Source organism: Cryptomeria japonica, chromosome 9 (assembly GCF_030272615.1).
Source record: "Cryptomeria japonica chromosome 9, Sugi_1.0, whole genome shotgun sequence".
Classification (NCBI taxonomy): Eukaryota; Viridiplantae; Streptophyta; class Pinopsida; order Cupressales; family Cupressaceae; genus Cryptomeria; species Cryptomeria japonica.
The window spans coordinates 152,706,323-152,727,203 of NC_081413.1; positions in this window are offsets into that span (position 1 = coordinate 152,706,323).

A 20,881-nucleotide genomic window follows, 5' to 3' on the forward strand; every position below is an offset into this window, starting at 1 on the left:
ATCAGAAGATGTTGAGAAGTGAAACACAGATGTTACTCTGTGATTGTATCAGAATTGTGATGGTATGAGACAAATTGTATTAGCTAGTGAGGTATACTTTTGCTAGTGAGGCAAATGTCAGTGAGACACATTGTATCCAGTGAGGCATTTTTTAAATAAGCCAGTGGGTTTTCCACTCAGGACATTATTTGTGTTATGGACTGTTACTGATGTATTTGATTCTCATGTTCATTTATTTATCAAGTTTATCATAGTTTGCTTCATGATATTGTGTTGATCCATCCTTGACTTTGATCTATGAGTTTTAGATGTCACAATATCTATCTTAATACAACAGAAGCTGTTATGATGTTTATAATGTCTCAATAGAAGTTGCCTTGACATTATGTTAGCCTTGTCAAAAGTATGAATTGATCTTGAGTTAATAATATTTATCTGAATTCTTGATTTGAGTATGCCTATTCACATAGTAGTCATCATTCTAAGTATTTGAAAAAAACTATTTAAGGTCATTTGAAATTGGTATACCACTGATCCCCCCCTTCTTAGTGGTATTGTAATCCAAAAAATGTATGGGTTTAATGTTGTGCATTCCTATGATATGTATTTTAGCAATGCAAAGGTGAATGAAAATTTATTTCCATAAAGTGTATTGGCTATAATAGTGGATATTGTGAATGCTATAATAGTCCTAATAGTATAAAAAATTAGATCCACAACATCATCAAAATAATCAGGAGCTTCTGTGATGAAGGGTACTCCCCTTATAAACCCAAACACACATCAGGAACAAAGAAAATAGATAGGAAAATGCAAGAAAAAAATACTTGCTTTCTATTATCTCAATAAAATGAAATTACTGCATTCAAAAAATGACATGCTACAATCGCATGGGCCTTCTCATTACAATAATCTGCAAGCCAGAGCCACTATTTGCATTATAGAATATGTCCTCTTGTAACCCCCATTTGCCTTGTTTATATTGTGAAGTTTAACTGCCTAGAATGTTTTAGAAAGTGTAACTCCCCCTTTTGAGGCTGACCAAATTTGTATCCCATTTCCCTATGTTGGAATATGCCAAGAATATGCTCAAATGAGTCTTGGTATTCATTGGAATATTTTGAGATTTTTTATTTCTTCTCCTAAAGTAGCACAACTTCCAGAGGCCATATTGAAAAATTGAATAACTCCCAAACACCAAAAGATATTCAGATAATTCCTTCACCATTAGCTCCAATGTAATGTCTAGGAGGTCTATGTAAGATTTTGTGCAAAGTTGACAACCTACTAAAAGTAGTAACCCTACAAAAATAGCCCTTATTAACAAATAAACAATATTTTTGGGTGATGCAAGATTGCTCTTGCACCTTGAATGCTCTACATCATTTTGGTACATGGTGCTCAATGTTTGTGCATCAATTCAATTTGCAAGTCAAGCTTGGGAAGATAAGTTTTTGATGGGAGGAAAATTGAAACTAATTGCATGGACACTTTGGTTATCCATTGAAGATAGTCACAACAAAACAAATCAACATGGTTACACCTCACAAAGTCTCTTCAAGATACATGAAAAGAATATAGAACATTTCATACATGTAGAATCAAGGTTTGGTATGCGGTTTGTCATGACAAGTCATTTTAGGATCAAAATTTTGGAGTTACATGTTTGCAATTGCTTGAGGACAAACAATTTTGGGAAGGGAGGACTTGTCCCATGTCCCTTTAAAAAAAATATATTATAAAAATAGTAAGCCCAACCATCTCAAAATAGTAAATAAGGATCATATGATAGTTTGAGAAGTATTATTAATTTAATATTTGTTTGTTATTTCAAATTCATATTTCTTACAACCAAAATGTTAAATTAACAACTTCTTATTTTGGGCTTGGATTTTAGAAGCTAAGTTGGCTAGTAGTGCATTTTTCAAAAAGTTTCCTTGACATCTTTGGGCAATTTTGGCAGCTAGTGGCTTTATAATGGATTCTTATGTAAGTTGCCAAAAATGAATATTTTTCATGTAAGTTTCCTCCATTTTGAGAGGTGGTTTTGGGTGCCAAATTTAAGTTTTGAAAGTGGTTTCATATATCTATGGATTTGGCTCCATTTGGAATTATTCATGTTGTAGATTTTATCAAAGCTTTTTCTTATTTCTTCAGTGGTTGATAAACTAGTGGAGAAGGAGATTGTAAAATAGGATTTTGAAGGTTTCTAGGTGATCTAAGGATGAGAGTCAAAGGATTCACAAGTGATCTAAGATGGGAGTCAAGGATTACCATAGTATAATCTCATTCAGAGATTATCATTGTGTTGATTGGTTAAGATCTTCAATTTTGCAATTTGTTTGTAGAAGTTCCTTTGGGTTTGAGTATTCATTTTTTGCATATATATTTATGGTTGTATATTACTATTATTATATTGTATATATCATAAGAAACCTTTGTTGTAAGTTTTAGAAGTCTTCTTGAGAGGTTGTGAGTTTGCAATACATTTCGGGTTCCATTTGCTCATAGTTTTTGGATAATTTGTAGCAGATGCATTTATTTATTTATAACATATTATGACAACAAATGTGATTTAATCCATAATAAAACTCAATTATATTTCATAAAAATACAATAATGTGAAGTTGGTTGCAATTTCAGGGTGTTTTAGTGCCCATTCCTAGAAGCTAGTTGCATTGTTTCTGTCGATTTGCAAAGTATTAATTAATAAGTTTTAAAAAGTTCCAAATTGAGATGATTAACACACGCTAAAACAATAAGTGTTAAATCCTTCCTCCATAGTCCTTTCCACATATTCTCTGAGGTGAACTTAAGGTTTACTTGTTGTTATTGGGTTTAAGTCAAGCAATTCAGCCAATTGTTTAAGGTTTTGTGATTACAAGTTCTATACCTATAAACTTGAAGCCTCTTAATAATTAAACCATAAAACCATGGTTGAATCATCAAAAAGAAAGGGAAAATGTAAGAAGAGAGAAAGAGATTATCAAGAATATATTCTTTTGCAATTATCCTATTCTGCTAGGATTGACAAGAAGTCTAAATGAAAAGAATCCTATCTTGAGTTGTTTATTAATGCTCATGTTGGTTATAGAGAGCCAATTATCCCTCCAATTGGTTATCAGTTGTTTAGGAAATGCTTTGGTAAAGTGAATGAAAAGGTTCTTGTGAGAAATATATGGACATATAACCTTGAGAGGTTAGTAGTGCCAAATTTGTTTGTGAATATTGACTTGGTTAGGGGTGTTGCAAAAGCCTATAACCCTAACACAAAGGAAGTGAAAACAAGAGATGGAAGGTGCCTCTTTATTTTCTAGAAGGAAACTATTGAGATTGCTTTCAGATTAAACAAGAATTCTCCCATATGCATCATTGAAGATAAATTGCACGAGGAGTTCAAGAGACTATCAAAGCTCTATAGAAATAGGCTTCCGACCTTTAGACCACTTTGTTTATCTTGGTATGAGAGGAAATTGACATATGACATGCAACCACCCTAAAAGGTCAATTTGTTCGAGGGTTATTTCAAGGAGACTTATTATGCCCTATGCTAGATTTTTGGATTAAATATTGGATTGAGAATTCCAAACTATTTATTGGTTCTATGTGTAGATATCCAATCAAGAGACCAAAAAAAACCTTTCGATTATGTTGATTTTTTGGTAGAGAAGCTGCAAAAGGTGATTGTTGACATCAAAGAGAACTTACATATGATACATTTTAGATATTATTCCATTCTAATGCACATCATTATTTGTGCTAGATTAAAAGTTTGGGAACCTTCATTGTGGGTTACCCCCAAGGAAGGAAATGTGCATCTACCTATCCAGGAGTGGACATATGTTTGGGATATGCATTGTAAAAAATGCAAATTATGTTTATTTTGAGAATTAATTTGCTAGAAGATTTCTTGCACAACTCAGAGAATAAGTTGACTAGGGTTTGTTAATGAAAATAAGAAGATTGTTGGGGCCCATGGTACATTCTCATGAACTTAATCTCGACCACAATTGGGGAGATTGGTTCTTTTTCAAGGAAAATACAATAATCAAAATTTATGGATTCTACAAGGAGCCTCATGTGTTTCCCAAATTTGTACTAGATAGAATTTTTATTTTAGAGATTTTATATAAACTTTTTGAGTCTAGTAATGCCCACATAAGGGGTGGTAAAATAGGTTCTTTCTTGCCTTCACATATTCATTTTTTAGAATTTCATTTTTCTATCAAAGATGCCTTGGATTAGGCTATTATTCATTTGTTGCCTTATAATATGTAATTTACAAAAGAAAGAAAATATGACCTAGAAGGCTTTAATGGTTGTGTAGTGAAAGTGTTTGGTGTGAATGCTTTTAGCCAAAAATTTGAAGAGGAAGAAGGAGACACTTTAAGAAGTCCACACAATTATGCTAAAGTTTTATTATTATGAATACAAATTATGAGAGACAATCGAGACAACAAGATCCAAATTTTAAAGGTTATTGGGAACACTTTGAGAGTCTGATAAAAAAGATAGAAACACATTGTGCAACTCACAAGCATGACTTTGATCGACTTTTATTGCCAAGGTTGGTACCAAGTGTTCCTCCACCACATCCAACTATGGAAGTAGCTTCTTCTAGTGTTCCTCTAGTTTCTCAAGATGAGGCCAAGCAACCCCAATTCATGGCTTCATCTTCTAGTCAACCATCTACTTCTACACCAAATGTTGTTCTAGAGAGCCCAAGGGCTATTACTCCTCTTTACATTTTATCACCGGGAAAGAACCCTGCAATAGAGTTTCTAAATAGTGGCTTTGTTATTGATTTGGACATTCATGTTGAGGAGAGGAGATATTTTGACAAAAGAAATATGAAAGTTAAAGAATATCTCCCAATAAGTGTTCAAAATCTGAGTTATAATGTTGTCATTGATGTCAAACTTGTTGGTGGTTTGAATGTCTTATTAGTCTGGATGTGGTCTGGTCTTATATCTTGTCTTTGATGTCAAGCTTGTTGGTCCAGATACAATCTCGTGCTATGAAAACTACTAGTGAAAATAGTTGGTGATAGGTGAGTTGTTATTATGGTGATAGTTGGTAATAGGTGAGCTGCTATTTTATTGTCATGCAAGTATATGAAGGTTTCTCTATTTTGTACTATTGATTAAGAGTATTAGAAATTTATGTTGTTGTTGAGTTTGATCGATGCCTTAGTTGAAGTTTGTTATGGAAGATGATCAGAGATGTATGATGTTGAGTTTACCGTTGAGTTTGATTGGTGCCTCAGTTAAAGTTTGTTGTGGAAGATGATCAAAGATTTATGATATCAATATGTGTTGCTTGGTGTTATTGTTGAGTTTGATTGGTATTTTAGTTAAGGTTGTGCTATCATTGATGTTACAGTAACTTGGTGATGTTCAGTGTTATATTTGGCATGGTATTAAGTGTTTAGATGTTGTCATTGTCTAGTGGAGATGCTATTCTTACATGAGGAAGTTTTCAAAAGATCTTTGTAGCAAAAGTTTTCAATATGCAGGAAAGAGTATTTAGTACCCCAGTGGAAGAATGTTTTGATCTGTATTGTGAAGAGTATGGTATGAAAAATTGGATAGAGTTTTAATGTTATATTAATGGTGTTCTATCAAGTTTATAGGTCCTCTAGTTGCTCAGATGATGAGACCAGTTGTTGCTATTCTCTGACAGTGAGAGTGTCTATCAAATTGGTCCAGAATATGCTTGATGGGTTTTGGATATGTGAATTCAAGTATTGCAGTTTGGAGGACATGCTTATTTGGTTTGTACAGTATTCCAATTTGAATCTTTGGTGTTGCTTTCATTCTGCATGTAATTTTTGCTAGTCTGTGCTTGGTTTGGTTAGCTGTGTTGGGTCTTAGTGTGTTTGAATGATTTATCTTGTCTAGATGATGCTTTTTGATTTGGATATGCATTGGAGGTTAAGTTGGAATATTGTTTTGGATCTCACCATGGTGTGTGAAGATCCACACGTCAAGTAATTTGCATTGGAAGATGTTTTAGGGTATGCGGCTCATTGGAATCAACCTAGAAGGATGTGTGGTACTATTTTTGGGTTTTCTCTTCCTCCTAGAGTGGACCACATTGGATATTATTGGTCCAAATGGCTTAGGTTATGTAATTTTATGTACTCTACTTTGGGCCAACTTAGTTGAGATTTTTAATGAATATCTTTGTATATAAAGATGAGAAAAGGTCTTTGTTGAATATACAATTGTATGAGAGGTATTTTGTTGATGCAAAGTGGTTTTGAATCATATGTAGACAAATTTGATTGAAAAGGTGTGCAATATTGCATTGAGAAGAGGCTTGACAGTATTTGGTAATAGAGTTTGAGGTCAGATATATTTTCCATGATATTGGACACTTGACATAGAGGTTCAAAGTCTATTTCATGATCAGGAGATCCTATTCTTCTTTAGTTCATCTATTATTGTTGAAAGATAGGGTGTCTCTCTTGGTATCTCTTTGTATCTTGCCCTGAAGTAGTGAGCTTTAGTTGTGCAAGTCATTTTTATCTTTCCCTAAGGTTGTACAACTTAGTTAGCAAGTCTAGAGTAGTGAGCTCCTTGGCCTATGGCCTATTTATTACAATCATTCATGTATATATTGTGAGTGTGATTCTCACCATGGTTTTTACATTCTTAGGTTTTCCACATAAATATGGTGTTCATGAGTTGGTTGTGTTTTGTGCTTTCATGATTTCATTAAAGTAATATGTTAACTATGGTTTGAAGTTTAATAGATCAGAAATAAAGTTGTGTTAGAGATTTGGATTGATTCACCCACCCTCTCAGTCCTATTGTGTGTTCTTTAATAAGTAAACTAATTTCACTTTTAGATTGGGTGGGGAGACTGTAGATGATGTAAGGGCTAGGGATTGTGATGAGTTTATGATCGATGACCAATTCATCAAGACAAAATAATTCAAACATTTTTAATATAGGGCTATTGTTGATGAATGTATGATTGAGTTTGGTTTTCCAAACCAAACCCCAATGTAGGAAAAGAGGTTTAGAGATGAAATAAAAAAAAGAGTTGATGAGAAGTATGCCACAATAAATATAGAAGGAGGCAGACAAACAATTAGGGATAGTGGTATTCTTTTGTTGGAAGGATGGGACATCTCTTATAGTATATATTTTAATCATTTTAGAAGGAGATAAGATAATGATATCCCAAAAGATTTAGATCCTTAAACTCTAAAGGAACTTAGCTTTGGATTTGGATTTGATGATCAACATGACATGCTTGGCTTCTGGTATATTTATCCTATAACTCAAAAAAGCCAACTATGATTGAGGAGGGTCAGAAACTATTTGGGCATATAATGATTAGAAGGGCTACTGACACAATAGTTGTGCATGTTGCATGATTAACTTAACATAGTACTCAGTTTACAAAAAGGTTGGCCATACATGTAGAAGAAGATAAGGAGAAATTGTTAAATGAAAATTTGAGATTAAAAGAGTAGCTGAATACCAAATTTGCACTATTACCCCCTATTGAAATGTGGCGATTGATCAGCAAAGTACTGTACACTCAGCATGTATCCTCGTTGGGGTCCAGGGCCAGGCTGGGCCCCGGGCAGGGGTTCGGGGGCGGCAGCCCCCGAGAAATTTTTTTTTGCCGTTTTTGTTGATGAAAACTGACATTGTAATAAAACCCTAAAAAAGACCGACTTTGTTTGTTGCCCTAAAAACGCATGTTATAAGTGGCTGGGATGCTTAAGGCATGGTAAGGTTGATGTACTATTTTTGCTGGATAATAAGAAAGATTGGACGGCTGTGTATGGTGGACGTAACCCATTCTGGGTGAACTACGTTAAATCTCTGTGTTATCTGTGTCCTGTTTTATTTCTTTATCTTTTGTATTTAAATCTGCATATAATTGTTAGTTCATATTTGCTTTGGATCTGCTTGAAACCCTAACAATTGGTATCAGAGTGAGGTTTTCTGTAAATTGGTAGGACTTTCAGATTTGAGTGGGAGCAATGGAGGATTCCAAATTCAAGGTCGAAAAGTTTAACGACCAAAATTATCAGTTATGGAAAATGCAGATGGAGGATTACCTGTATAAGAAGGATTTGTGGCGGCCATTGGAAGGAAAGGCAAAGAAACCGACCACAATATCAGATGAAGAGTGGGACATTTTAGATAGAAAGGCACTGGGATCCATTCAATTGTGCCTTGCGGCGTCTGTAGCATTCAATATAACAGAAGCAAAAACGACTGTAGATTTGATGGCAACATTGGCTAAGCTTTATGAGAAACCCTTGGCTTCAAATAAGGTATTTCTTATGAAGCGTTTGTTTAATTTGAAAATGAGTGAGGGAGGATCTATAGCGGAGCACTTAAATGAATTTAATACAATTACCAGTCAATTGTCTTCGGTAAAAATTACCTTTACAGAAGAGGTTAGGGCTGTCTTGATTTTATGTTCTTTGCCAGAAAGCTGGAATAGCTTGGTTATGGCTGTAAGTAACTCTGTCTCTGGTAAAAATACTTTGGTATTTGATGATATTGTTGGTGTTATCCTAAGCGAGGAAATGCGAAGGAAAAGCATAGGTGAGACTCCAACATCATCGGGTAGTGTTTTGAATGTGGAGAACAGAGGAAGATCAAAGGAAAGAGGAAAAGGCCCTGGGAATGAGAAGTCACGAGGGAAGTCAAAGAAAGGACGCTCTCAATCTAGAGGAAAGAAAGATTGCTGGTACTGCGGAAAGCCTGGTCATCTAAAGAAAGACTGTTGGTCTCAGAAAAACAAAGAAGGAGACAAAAATGAAAATGACAGTAAGGAAGCTAATATTGCAAGTAATACTTTACAAGATGCTTTAATCTTATGTTTGGATAATGTTAATGATTCCTGGGTAATAGATTCTGGGGCTTCATTTCATGCAACACCCCATAGAAAATATTTTCTAGATTATGTTGAAGGTGATTTTGGACAGGTATATTTGGGCGATGATGAGCCCTGTCAAATTGTTGGAAAAGGAAAGATAAAGATCAAGCTGCAGAATGGTAATGACTGGTTTCTGCAGGAGGTAAGACATGTTCCTAATTTAAGAAGAAATTTAATTTCTGCAGGGCAACTAGGTAGTGAAGGTTGCATAGTTACCTTCTCAGATAGTATGTGGAAGGTCACTAAAGGATCATTAGTAGTAGCTAAAGGTGCAAAGGTAGGCACATTATATCTGTGTACTGGTAACACTTACTCTACCTTAGCTGCTACAGATAAAGTTACTGCAGGGACAACAACAATAAATATTGCAAGAACAGATTGGATAATGTGGCACCATAGGCTTGGGCACATGAGTGAGAAAGGGATGAAAATCCTTCACTCCAAAAATCTATTGCCAGGACTAAAGAAGATTGATTTAGAGTTCTGTGAAAACTGTGTTTATGGTAAATAGAAAAGAGTTAGATTTCTCAAGGTTGGGAAAGAGAAGAAGAGTGAGAAGTTAGAGCTTGTACATTCAGATGTATGGGGACCGGCTTAGGTATCATCTCTTGGTGGCTCTTGTTATTATGTTATTTTTATCGATGACTCAACCAAAAAAACATAGGTATATTTCCTAAAACAAAAATCAGATGTTTGTGAAACTTTTAAGAAATGGAAAGCTTTGGTTGAGAATGAGATAGGAAAAAAGTTGAAGTGTCTCAGATCGGATAATGGAGGTGAGTATTGCAGCAAAGCATTTGAAGATTACTATTCCTTAAATGGGATTCGAAAGCAGAAGACAGTTCCAGGAACTCCACAGGAAAATGGTGTGTCAAAGAGAATGAATAGGACCATCATGGAACGTGTGAGGAGCATGAGATTGCATGCTGGATTGCCCTTACATTTTTGGGCAGATGCTGTACATATTGCTGTATATTTGATAAATAGAGGACCTTCAACCCCTTTGGATGGTGGTATTCCAGAGGAGGCATGGACTGGTAAAAAGGTAAATTATTATTTTCTAAAAACTTTTGGTTGCGAAGCTTTTGTCCATGTTGATAAAGAAAACAGAACCAAGCTTGATGCTAAATCTCAGAAATGTACCTTCATTGGATATGGGATAGATGAATATGGCTTTCGGTTATGGGATTTTGAAAATAAGAAAATAGTTAGAAGTAGAGATGTTATATTCAATGAGAAGGTTATGTATAAAGAATAGATGCAGGAAAAGAAGCATGAATAGGACAAACAAGAATATGTGGTGTTGGATGTGATTCCTGAAAATGAAATGCCATAGGTACCTGATGCTCAGCAACAACAGATTGTCCCACAAACTCCTGCAAGTGTTAGACGTTCTACGAGGACAAGTAGACCCCCTGAAAGATTTTCTCCTTCTTTGTATTCTATTTTATTAATGGATTCTGGTGAACCAGAAGAATATGAAGAAGCAATGCAGGTGGATGCCAAACAACAATGGCAGCTAGGCATGAAAGAGGAGATGGACTCCTTGATGAAAAATAAAACTTTGGACTTAGTCCCTTTACCTGCAGAAAAAAGAGCCTTGCCTAACAAATGGGTTTATCGGCTGAAAGAGGAGGAAGGAGGTCAGAAAAGATATAAGGCCAGACTTGTGGTAAAAGGTTTTGCACAGAAAAAGGGTATAGATTATGATGAAATATTTTCTTCAGTTGTAAAAATGACTTCAATTAGAACTGTACTTAGTCTTGTGGCTGCAGATGATTTACATCTTGAACAATTAGATGTCAAAATAGCTTTTCTCCATGGAGATTTGGAGGAGGAAATTTACATGTTGCAACCATAGGGATATGAGGTCAAAGGTAAGGAGAACTTGGTGTGCAGGTTGAAGAAAAGTCTGTATGGCCTAAAGCAAGCACCCCAACAATGGTATTTAAAATTTGATAGGTTCATGGCTGAACATGGTTATCATAGATGTCATTCTGATCATTGTGTATATTTTAAGAGATTTGATAATGGCAGTTATATTATCCTATTGCTTTATGTTGATGAAATGCTTGTTGCTGGGTCTAACATACAACATATAAATGATCTTAAATAGAAATTAGCCAGGTCATTTGCTATGAAAGATTTGGGTGCAGCTAAGAAAATTCTCGGTATGAGGATTACACGGGACAGGAAAAATAGAACCTTGAATTTGTCCCAAAGTGAGTATATAAAGAAGGTGTTGAAAAGATTTAACATGCAGGATGCAAAAGCAGTTAGTACACCTTTGGCTAGTCATTTCAAATTAACTAAGGAGATGTGCCCAAAGGCACAGGAAGAGGTTAATAAAATGTCTAACATCCTGTATTCATCAGCTGTTGGTAGTCTGATGTATGCAATGGTATGCACAAGGCCAGATATTGCACATGCAGTGAGAGTTGTGAGCAGGTTTATGAGTAATCTGGGTATGGAACATTGGAATGCTGTGAAATGGATTCTTCGGTATTTGAAAGGAACTACTACGAAGGCATTATGTTTCAAAGGATCTAATGCTGCTCTAGGTGGATTTGTTGACTCTGATCTGGTAGGTGATATTGATTCACGGAGGAGTACTACAGGGTATGTTTTTACTATAGGGGGAACTGCAGTCAGTTGGATTTCTAGGCTGCAAAAGGTTGTTGCACTTTCAACCACTGAAGCTGAGTATGTTGCTGCTACAGAAGCCAGCAAAGAGATGATTTGGTTGCAATGTTTTCTGAAGGAATTGGGTCAGACACAAGAGGATAGCCCATTGTATACTGATAGCCAGAGTGCCATTCATCTTGCGAAGAACTCTGCTTTTCATTCAAGGAAAAAGCACATTTAGCTCAGGTACCACTTCATCCGGACTATTTTGGAGGAGGGTCAGTTACGGCTTGAGAAGATTCACACAAGTGAGAATCCTGTCGATATGTTCACAAAGGCAGTTCCATAGGAGAAGCTGATTTCTTCATCAGTTTCTGTTGGTCTTCTTGATTGATAATTGTGGAATTTATACCAGTCAAGTCCTAGTGTTTTATCCAGCGGATGTTGCATGTACAGTGGTGTCGTGTAGTATTAGTCTCCAAGTGGGAGATTGTTCGGTGTGGAGCCTGATCAGTCTCCAAGTGGGAGATTGTTGAAATTTTTTTGCCATTTTTTGTTGATGAAAATCGACATTGTAATAAAACCCTAAAAAAGGCCGACTTTGTTTGTTGCCCTAAAAATGCATGTTATAAGCGGCTGGGATGCTTAAGGCATGGTAAGGTTGATGTACTATTTTTGCTGGATAATAAGAAAGATTGGACGGCTGTGTATGGTGGATGTAACCCATTCTGGGTGAACCACGTTAAATCTCTGTGTTATCTGTGTCCTGTTTTATTTCTTTATCTTTTGTATTTAAATCTGCATATAATTGTTAGTTCATATTTGCTTCGGATCTGCTTGAAACCCTAACACCCCCTCCTCTTGAGCCAATAGCAACATTTGAGGAAGTGTTGAAATTGAGGAAAGAGTTAGCAATTTAGAAAAGGGTAAAGTGTCAAAGCTTGAAAGACAGTTGCAAAACAAAAATAGAGAAAGTAAAGAGTTGCTAAAATTGAGGGAAGACAATACTACCAATAAATTGATCCCTGATTTATCTAGCTCATTTATTGGAACTAGATTGTAATCACTTCTAGTATTTGCTCGAGATGATTGGCATGTATACATCTCTACAAGGGAAGTCTTGAAAAACCATGTTATAAATTATATGGTTTACTTTTTGTGTGTTACAAAGTATTTGGATAGAGAAATTGAGGCTCTGCATGTTATGATATGTCATATGCATATGAATAATGATACACCTCAAATCTTTTATGATTTTCAATTGAGTTTGAATTATATTTCTTGTTTGATAGAAGATTATAGGTTGTATTCTAACGTGTTATAAAATAATTGTCATCTTTTGAGGAAATACAACCTTCCTTATGCCTCCCCAATATGATAAGAATACAAATATTAGGGAACTGCAGGAATGGAGGACAAACATTCAAAATATCTTATGTCCAGTTTTCAACGACATCAATGTCAAGGAGGAGAAGAGTTTTAAAAAGTTTCGTAAATATCTCAACATTTTTTTCAGGATTTGAGAATGGTATGATTCAAATAATAACAATTGCTTGAGAAATCATGTAAGGTAAACACAATGAACATGTAGCCTTGGTAAATAGAGTGAGGGCAAATGAAATTTTCAATATGTGAAGTAGAAATTGGTAAACAGAGGAATTGCAAGTCAAATCAACTAATGTGCCATATATTTTTGATCTTTTTAATTTAAGTTGGTGTCTCAGAGGTTGGAAAAAAGAGAAAAATGCAATTTTGAGCCATGTTTTAATTTATCTTTAGCTGAGACCTTTCTAGATCAATAGATCACAAGTACTCATGGTTATGTAATGAAATTTGAAATATGCTTGATTCTTATTTCAATTGGTCATCAGATTTTAGTGCCTTAGTCATTTTTACACTTCATGACTCTATGCCACATTTCTCTTCGATTATTTTAGTTACATTTTTTCATTCAAGTGGTGCAACTATATTTTTGTGATTTTCTCTCATGTGCCATCCTAGATGTCTTTTGGCAAAATATCCTATTGTATATCTAAATATCAATATCAAATCAAGTCCTAATAAGCCAATGAGGTTTTTGCAAAATTATCTCCATGGATGTAAAAAAAAGTTAATATGAATACAAATGAAGTAGAGCCCTCCTTGTATCTTTTCAAACACTTCAGGATGTATGACACTGACCCCTCAACACACCAATAGGATCCTACAAAGCAAGATTCTACAATCTTAGTTCCAACTTCTCATTTCACTCCAAGTTTCATACTACTCAAATTGGGTAACTTGCTCCAATGTGCATCATGAATCCTCCTAAGGTTCTTGACCTTCACAAAACCTATTTTGGATCATACAACACTCACATGAACCAGACCAAACACTGGTTTCAAGGATTCAACCCAATTCTTTATGACATCTTCACAATTAGGCCTATTTGCTTGTAGTCCTTGGAGATGGGTAGTGGGACCTTAAGTCCAAACTTTTCCAAATACCCTAGCAAAAAAATCATAGATTAAAATAACCTTTATGGTTTTAAACAATCCTCCAAAAGGAGAGGTCAAGATCTGACAAGGAAAGGTTTGAACCCGATGATGACCAATTGTCCTAAAGGGCTAGTTAGGCCTCCATTTGTGAAGCAACTATATCAGAATGGACACACCTTACAACCACAACACCATGGGCATGTAGGGAACCATAAACCATTATAGATCCCAGGGTTACACACCTAGAATCATCGCCAATTGTCTTCTAAGGTAATTATTGCAGTCTAAGGGCTAGGTAGCCACATAGAGATGTCTACCTAGGGACCGATCAAATACACATCTCCCTTGCTCCTCTTGAAAAATTCCTTTGGAATCATAGAATAAATAGGCCACACTTTCATCCCATCCACTTCCATGAGTTTTAGATGAATAGGTTGCAAGTTATGGCCATGGGAAGGCAAAACCCTAGGCAAAACCCTGGTTTTCCGGGTACTTACAACAAAACTTAGATATCTGGAGAAAAAAAAATGATCAAGACCTAAAATCAAGAAAAAATCATTGGCAACTCACTGAAATAACAAAAGCACAACATTGGGGATTGGTCCCAATCCGTATAACTCCGTACACTGTGCCAAAACCTCATAGTTTACAGGAAAAACTCATAATTTCTTATTGTTTGCAATCATAGATATTTTCTCCATATAGTCTCTCCTTGGGAATTGTGTCCACAAGGTTTTTATACCCCTCTTCAACTTCTCCCAACCAAAAACAAGTTGTTAGAGCTGTTGGAGGAGTTAAACCAACAAAAATTCAAAAAGTTGCACAAAAGTTGCTCATGACAACTTTTGACGAAGTTGTCAAAAATGCCATTTCTTGCACCCGAATGACTTGGGTCAAGACTAACACCTCTAAAAAACCTAGAAGAACATAAAACAACTAAAACTACTAGTACAAAGCTATCCTAATCATACTTAGTCCCCTTTTTTCCAAAAGTCCTAATTGGCTTATCAAGATGCCAAAATAGGAGTTTGGCTCACAAGATGGGGTCTTTTATTACAAACACAAAATGCATAATTGAAAACAAAAGGAAAAAATCCTAAGACATGTTTAAGGTCTCATCCTTCATCCTCTGAGCTTGAATGATCATGATGAAGGGGTTCCTCTGCACCATACTGCCTTGAAGAAGAAATCTTAGGTCCACTTGACATGAGAGTTTGCAGGTTTGCACCATGGTTTTTTATTTGTTGTTCTATCATCCAGACTACTTCAGAATTTGGTTGTCCATACCAGGCCACCAAATACTCCATATATACTTTTTTTCTTTTCCTCTTTGCAACCTTGGTGTCCAAAACTTTATGCAATTTTGGTGGTTAATGTTTGGGAATGTCATCATCTGCTACAACTTGAATGGTTTCTTCTCCTGCATCAACACTGCATTTGTAAAGAGTTAAGTCACATACATAAAAAATGGGTGACAAACAAAGATTAGGTGGGAGTTGAAGTTCATAAGCATTTTGTCCACATTTTTTCAATATTTGACAGGGTCCAATCTTCCTCTGCATAAGCTTTTTGTATTTGCCTTTTGGAAGTCTTTCCTTCTTCAAGTGAACCCACACCAAGTATCCCACATCAAACTAGACATCCCTCTTCTTCTTATCAGCATGAGCCTTATACCTTTCTATAGATTGTTGAAGGTGAGATTTAACTTGGTCATGTATCTCCTTTATGGCGGTGGAAAAGGTTTCTCCATCTGCACTAATGGCTTCTCCTTGAGGTAGTTCCCTTAACTCCAACACACCCTTTGGGTGGATGCCATAAACAACCTGGAAGAGTGACTTACCAGTGCTTCTATTTACTGTATCATTATAAGAGAATTCTGGCTGAGATAGTATGCTATCCCACTTCTCTCCATATTGCCTAGTCAAACATCTTAGCATATTTCCCAATGATTTGTTTACAACTTTGGTTTGGCCATCTATTTGGGGATGGTAGGCTGAGGAGAAGGCTAGATTTGTGCCAAGATTCTTCCAAAGAGTCCTCTAGAAGTGTCCAATAAATTTCACATCCCTATCAGAGACTATGGTCAAAGGCAAACCATGTATTTAGACAATTTCTTTGAAAAATAAGTTTGCAACATAAGAAGCATCACAAGTGGTTTTACATGGAAAGAAATGTACCATTTTACTAACCTATCCACCACTACAAAAACACTATCATAACCTTTTCTTGTCCTAAGCTATCCTAAAACAAAATCCATACTTATACTTTCCCATGGTCTTGAAGGAATGGGTAAAGGCTGGTATAAGCCTGCATTGGTGGACTTCCCCTTTGATTTTTGGCATATCACACATGTCTCCACAAATCTCCTGACATCTATCTGTAATTTGGGCCAAAAGTAGTGCCTCTTCACCAAGTCTAGTGTCTTGTCAAGGCTAAAATGGCCTGCCATTGCTCCATAGAGCTTCTCCCTGATTATGTTTAGTCTCATAGAGCATTTAGGTATGCACAACTGTTCACCCTTGAACAATAGTCCATCTTGTATCAAAAATTCAGAGAAGTCAACATGAAACCACTCATCAAAAGATGCACATACCTTGTAACTCTCCCCAATTTCTTCATCATCCTCATACATGGCCTTCAAGGAGTCTATTCCAACACTCTCCAAATGGATCTAAATTGTGGTTAATACTCTTCTGCTCAAAGAATCTGCCACCTTATTCTTAACCCCTTTCTTATGCTTAAGAGTGAAAGTGAATGCTTGTAGGGTCTCTACCCACTTCATATGCCTATGGTTCAATTTTTCTTGGCTATTTATGAAACTAAGGGCCTGATTGTCTATGAAGACTATGAACTCCTTTGGTAGCAAGTAGTGTCTCCACTTTTTCAAGGATTGCGCTAGAGCATACATCTCTAGGTCATAGGATGAGTACCTCCTCTTTGCCTCATTTAATTTCTCACTGAAGAAGGAAATGGGCCTTCCTTCTTGACTAAGCATTGCCCCAATAGCCATGTGACTGGCATCACATTCCACTTGGAATACTTTTTTGAAATTAGATAGGGCAAGGACCGGATGCTCTGCAACTTTCTTCTTCAATGTTTCAAAGGAGTTATCTGCCTCTTTAGTTCAACTGAACTTGCACTTTTGTCCTCCCTTTATGGTGTCAAGTATTGGAGCACAAATATGGCTAAATCCCCTTATAAATTTCCTATAGAATGTGGCTAAACCATGGAATCTTCTAACATCATTCATTGTTCTAGATGTAGGCCAAGCCAATATAGCACTCACCTTTTCTTGATCCATTTTCAACTCACCATATTAGATTAAAAATCCCAGGTAAATGATCTCTTCCTGCATAAAGAAACACTTTTCCAAATTGATCATTAATTTCTCTTCATACAATCTCCTTAGGACTAGGCGTACATGTTTTAGGTGCTTTTCTTTGGTTTGACTAAAACTTAGAATGTCCTTTAGGTAGACTATGACAAATTTTCCTATGAAATCCCTCAAAACTTCATTCATTAAACTCATAAAGGTACTTGGTGCATTAGATAAGCCAAAGGGAATGAACTTCCACTCATACAACCCCTCATTTGTTTTAAATGTAGTCTTCCACTCATCTCCTGACCTAATCTTAATCTTATGGTAGCCACTTTTCAAGTCATTTTTTGTAAAATACCTAGCACCCCCAAGCAATCTAACAAATCCTCAATCCTAGGCATTTGAAATCTATACCTGATAGTAGTTTTGTTGAAATCCCTTGAGTCTATGCAAAGTCTCCAAGTGCCTTCCTTTTTGGGTGCCAAGACTATAGGGACTGCACATGGGCTCAAACTTTTGCCAATCAGTTCAGACTCCAACAGTTCTTCAACTTGTTTTGCCATCTCAACATTCTAATTCGGGGTGAGCTTGTATGCTGCTTTGTTAGGCAGGGTGGATCTAGGTATAAGGTCTATACAATGATTTATATCCGTCATAGGAGGTAGTTTCCTTGGCATGCCATCAGAGATGACACCTTTGTACTTGTTTAGTAACTGTTGCACTGCAGGGTCAACCAACCTCAATCTGTTTCCTTTCTTGTCTTCAAACTTCTCCAACTTTGTCACTTTGGGACTAGGAATAAGAGCATAACAAATAATGCCTTCATCTACTATCTTCTTCAAGAATTGCTTTCCTCCTACCACCAACACCTTGGCCTCCTTTGCTTTTGTTTCCCCCTCACTCTCCATTAAAGGTAACAACTCTATCACCTTACCATCTTTGGTGATTGAATATGTGTTCCTAGCACCATCATGTTGTGCTTTCAAATTAAATTTCCATGGTCTCCCAAATAGGAGATGGAAAGCATCCATCTTTGCAATGTCAAACAATAACCTATCCTTATAGGCTCCAATCTAGAATTATACCCAAGCCTGCTCTTCCACAACAACTTGCTGACCTTGGGTGAGCCATGAGACCTTGTAGGGGCAAGGGTGAGGTAGTATTCTCAATTTTAGCTTCTCCACCATTTCTAGAGATATAAAGTTTTCAATTGATCCAGAATCTATTAGAACCTTGCACACTTTTCCACCCGCTTTGGAAGTGGTCTTGAATAGAGACTTTCTCTGTGGGGGTTCTTTGTGAGCTATCTTCATGGTAGTTACTGCTCTCTTGATCATCAAAGCTTCACCTCTTTCAGGGTAGCCATAGCTATCAGAGGTATTGACACTCTGGAATGCATTTGCATTTGCTACACTTTGGCAATCAGATTCTTGGATCAAGTTACTTCTTCTTTCCCCCATGGAACTAGTAGGCTTGTCAGGACACCTATTGGCCATATGCCCTTATTGATTGCATTTATAGCATCTGATTGGAACTCTACCTTGAGATCTTCGCCTAAATGGTGGTCTTCTTCCTCTAAAGTTACCCCTCTGATTGTATCCTCCATTGTTATTTTGACTACTTTCTCCTTTAGTGCCTTCTTGATTTGTTTCACCTTGGTTTCAAAAACCATTTCCCTTATCTCTGAAAAAATTTCTTCCACCCCTCTACTATCTTCATCTTCCTTTATTGTTCAACTCTTGTCTCCTTTTGATTTTCTCTTCCACCTTGATGGCAAGTTGATGGCATTTACCAATTGTATCCGGGCTAAGGAGGTTTAGTTCTTCTTGGATGTTGTACCTTAATCCATTTAGGTACTGGGCAACCTTTTCACTTTCCTCCTCCTTTGACTTAGTATTCATACATAGACTTTGGAACTCCTCTATGTAAGAGTTCACATCCATCTCCTTCTGCTTGAGATTTTGCCTCCTCTTGTGGAGTTGAACTTCATAATCCTTGGGCACATAAGCCTCCTTTACTAAGGCAACCATCCTTTTCCAAGAAACAATCTTGGGTTTGTTGTCCTTTTCTCTCTCTTCCTAGACAAAGTTCCACCAAGTTAGGGTGGCTCCCTTCAACTTGGATTTAGCAATCTTCACCTTTTGGTGTCCAGGAATGTCTTTACATTCAAAGAAACTCGATAGGGAGTCTATCCAATCCACCACTACATCTGGTTCCATCTTCTCGGTAAAAGTTGGCAAATCAATCTTCTGCTCCATGGTTCTTCTCTCCATGGACTTGAGGGCATTAAGGAAGTGCCTCTGGTTAGGAGGAATTGCCTCTTCCTTTGGCATAGGGATCTCATCTTCATCCCCTTCTTCACCGCTACTAGTGCCTCCATCTTCCTTCCCATATACTCTACCCCTCAATCTCTCAATCTCCTTTTGCATGGCCTTGTAAGCATTGGCCTGTTCTCTCACAATCTTTTCCAATTCCATGTTGGTGATTGGTCCCCTAGGGACTTCTTCCTCTCCCTCTGTCATTTTCTCAAAATCACTATCTCTTTACCAAAGCCGTTACTAGCTCTGATACCACTTGATGTAGAGCCCTCCTTGTATCTTTTCAAACACTTCAAGATGTATGACACTGACCCCTCAACACACCAATAGGATCCTACAAAGCAAGACTCTACAATCTTAGTTCCAACTTCTCATTTCACTCCAAGGTTCATACTACTCAAATTGGGTAACTTTCTCCAATGTGCATCATGAATCCTCCTAAGGTTCTTGACCTTCACAACACCTATTTTTTATCATACAACACTCACATGGACCAGACCAAACATTGGTTTCAAGGATTCAACCCAATTCTTTATGACATCTTCACAATTAGGCCTATTTGCTTGCAGCCCTTGGAGACGGGTAATGGGACCTTAAGTCCAAACTTTTCCAAATACCTTGGTAAAAAAAATCATAGATTCAAATACCCTTTATGGTTTTACACAATCCTCCAAAAGGAGAGGTCAAGATTTGGCAAGGAAAGGTCTGAACCCAGTGATGACCAATTGTCTTGAAGGGCTAATTAGGCCTCCATTTGTGAAGCAGCTATATCAGAATGGACACACCTTACAACCACAACCCTATGGGCATGTGGGGAACCATAAACCATTATAGATCCTAGGGTTACACATCTGGAATCATCACCAATTGTCTTCTAGGGTAATTGATGCAGTCTAAGGTCTAGGTAGCTACATAGAGATGTCTACCTAGTGACTGATCAAATACACATCTCCCTTGCTCCTCCTAAAAAATTCCTTTGGAATCATAGAATACATAGGCCACACTTTCATCCCATGAGTTTTAGATGAACAGGTTGCAAGTTATGGCCATGGGAAGGCAAAACCCTGGTTTTTTGGGTACCTACAACAAAACTTAGATATCTGGAGCAAAACAAATGATCAAGACCTCAAATCAAGACAAAATAATTGGTAACTCACTACAATAAAAAAATAACAACATTGGGGATTGGTCGCAATCCGTACAACTCCGTACACCGTACCAAAACCTCA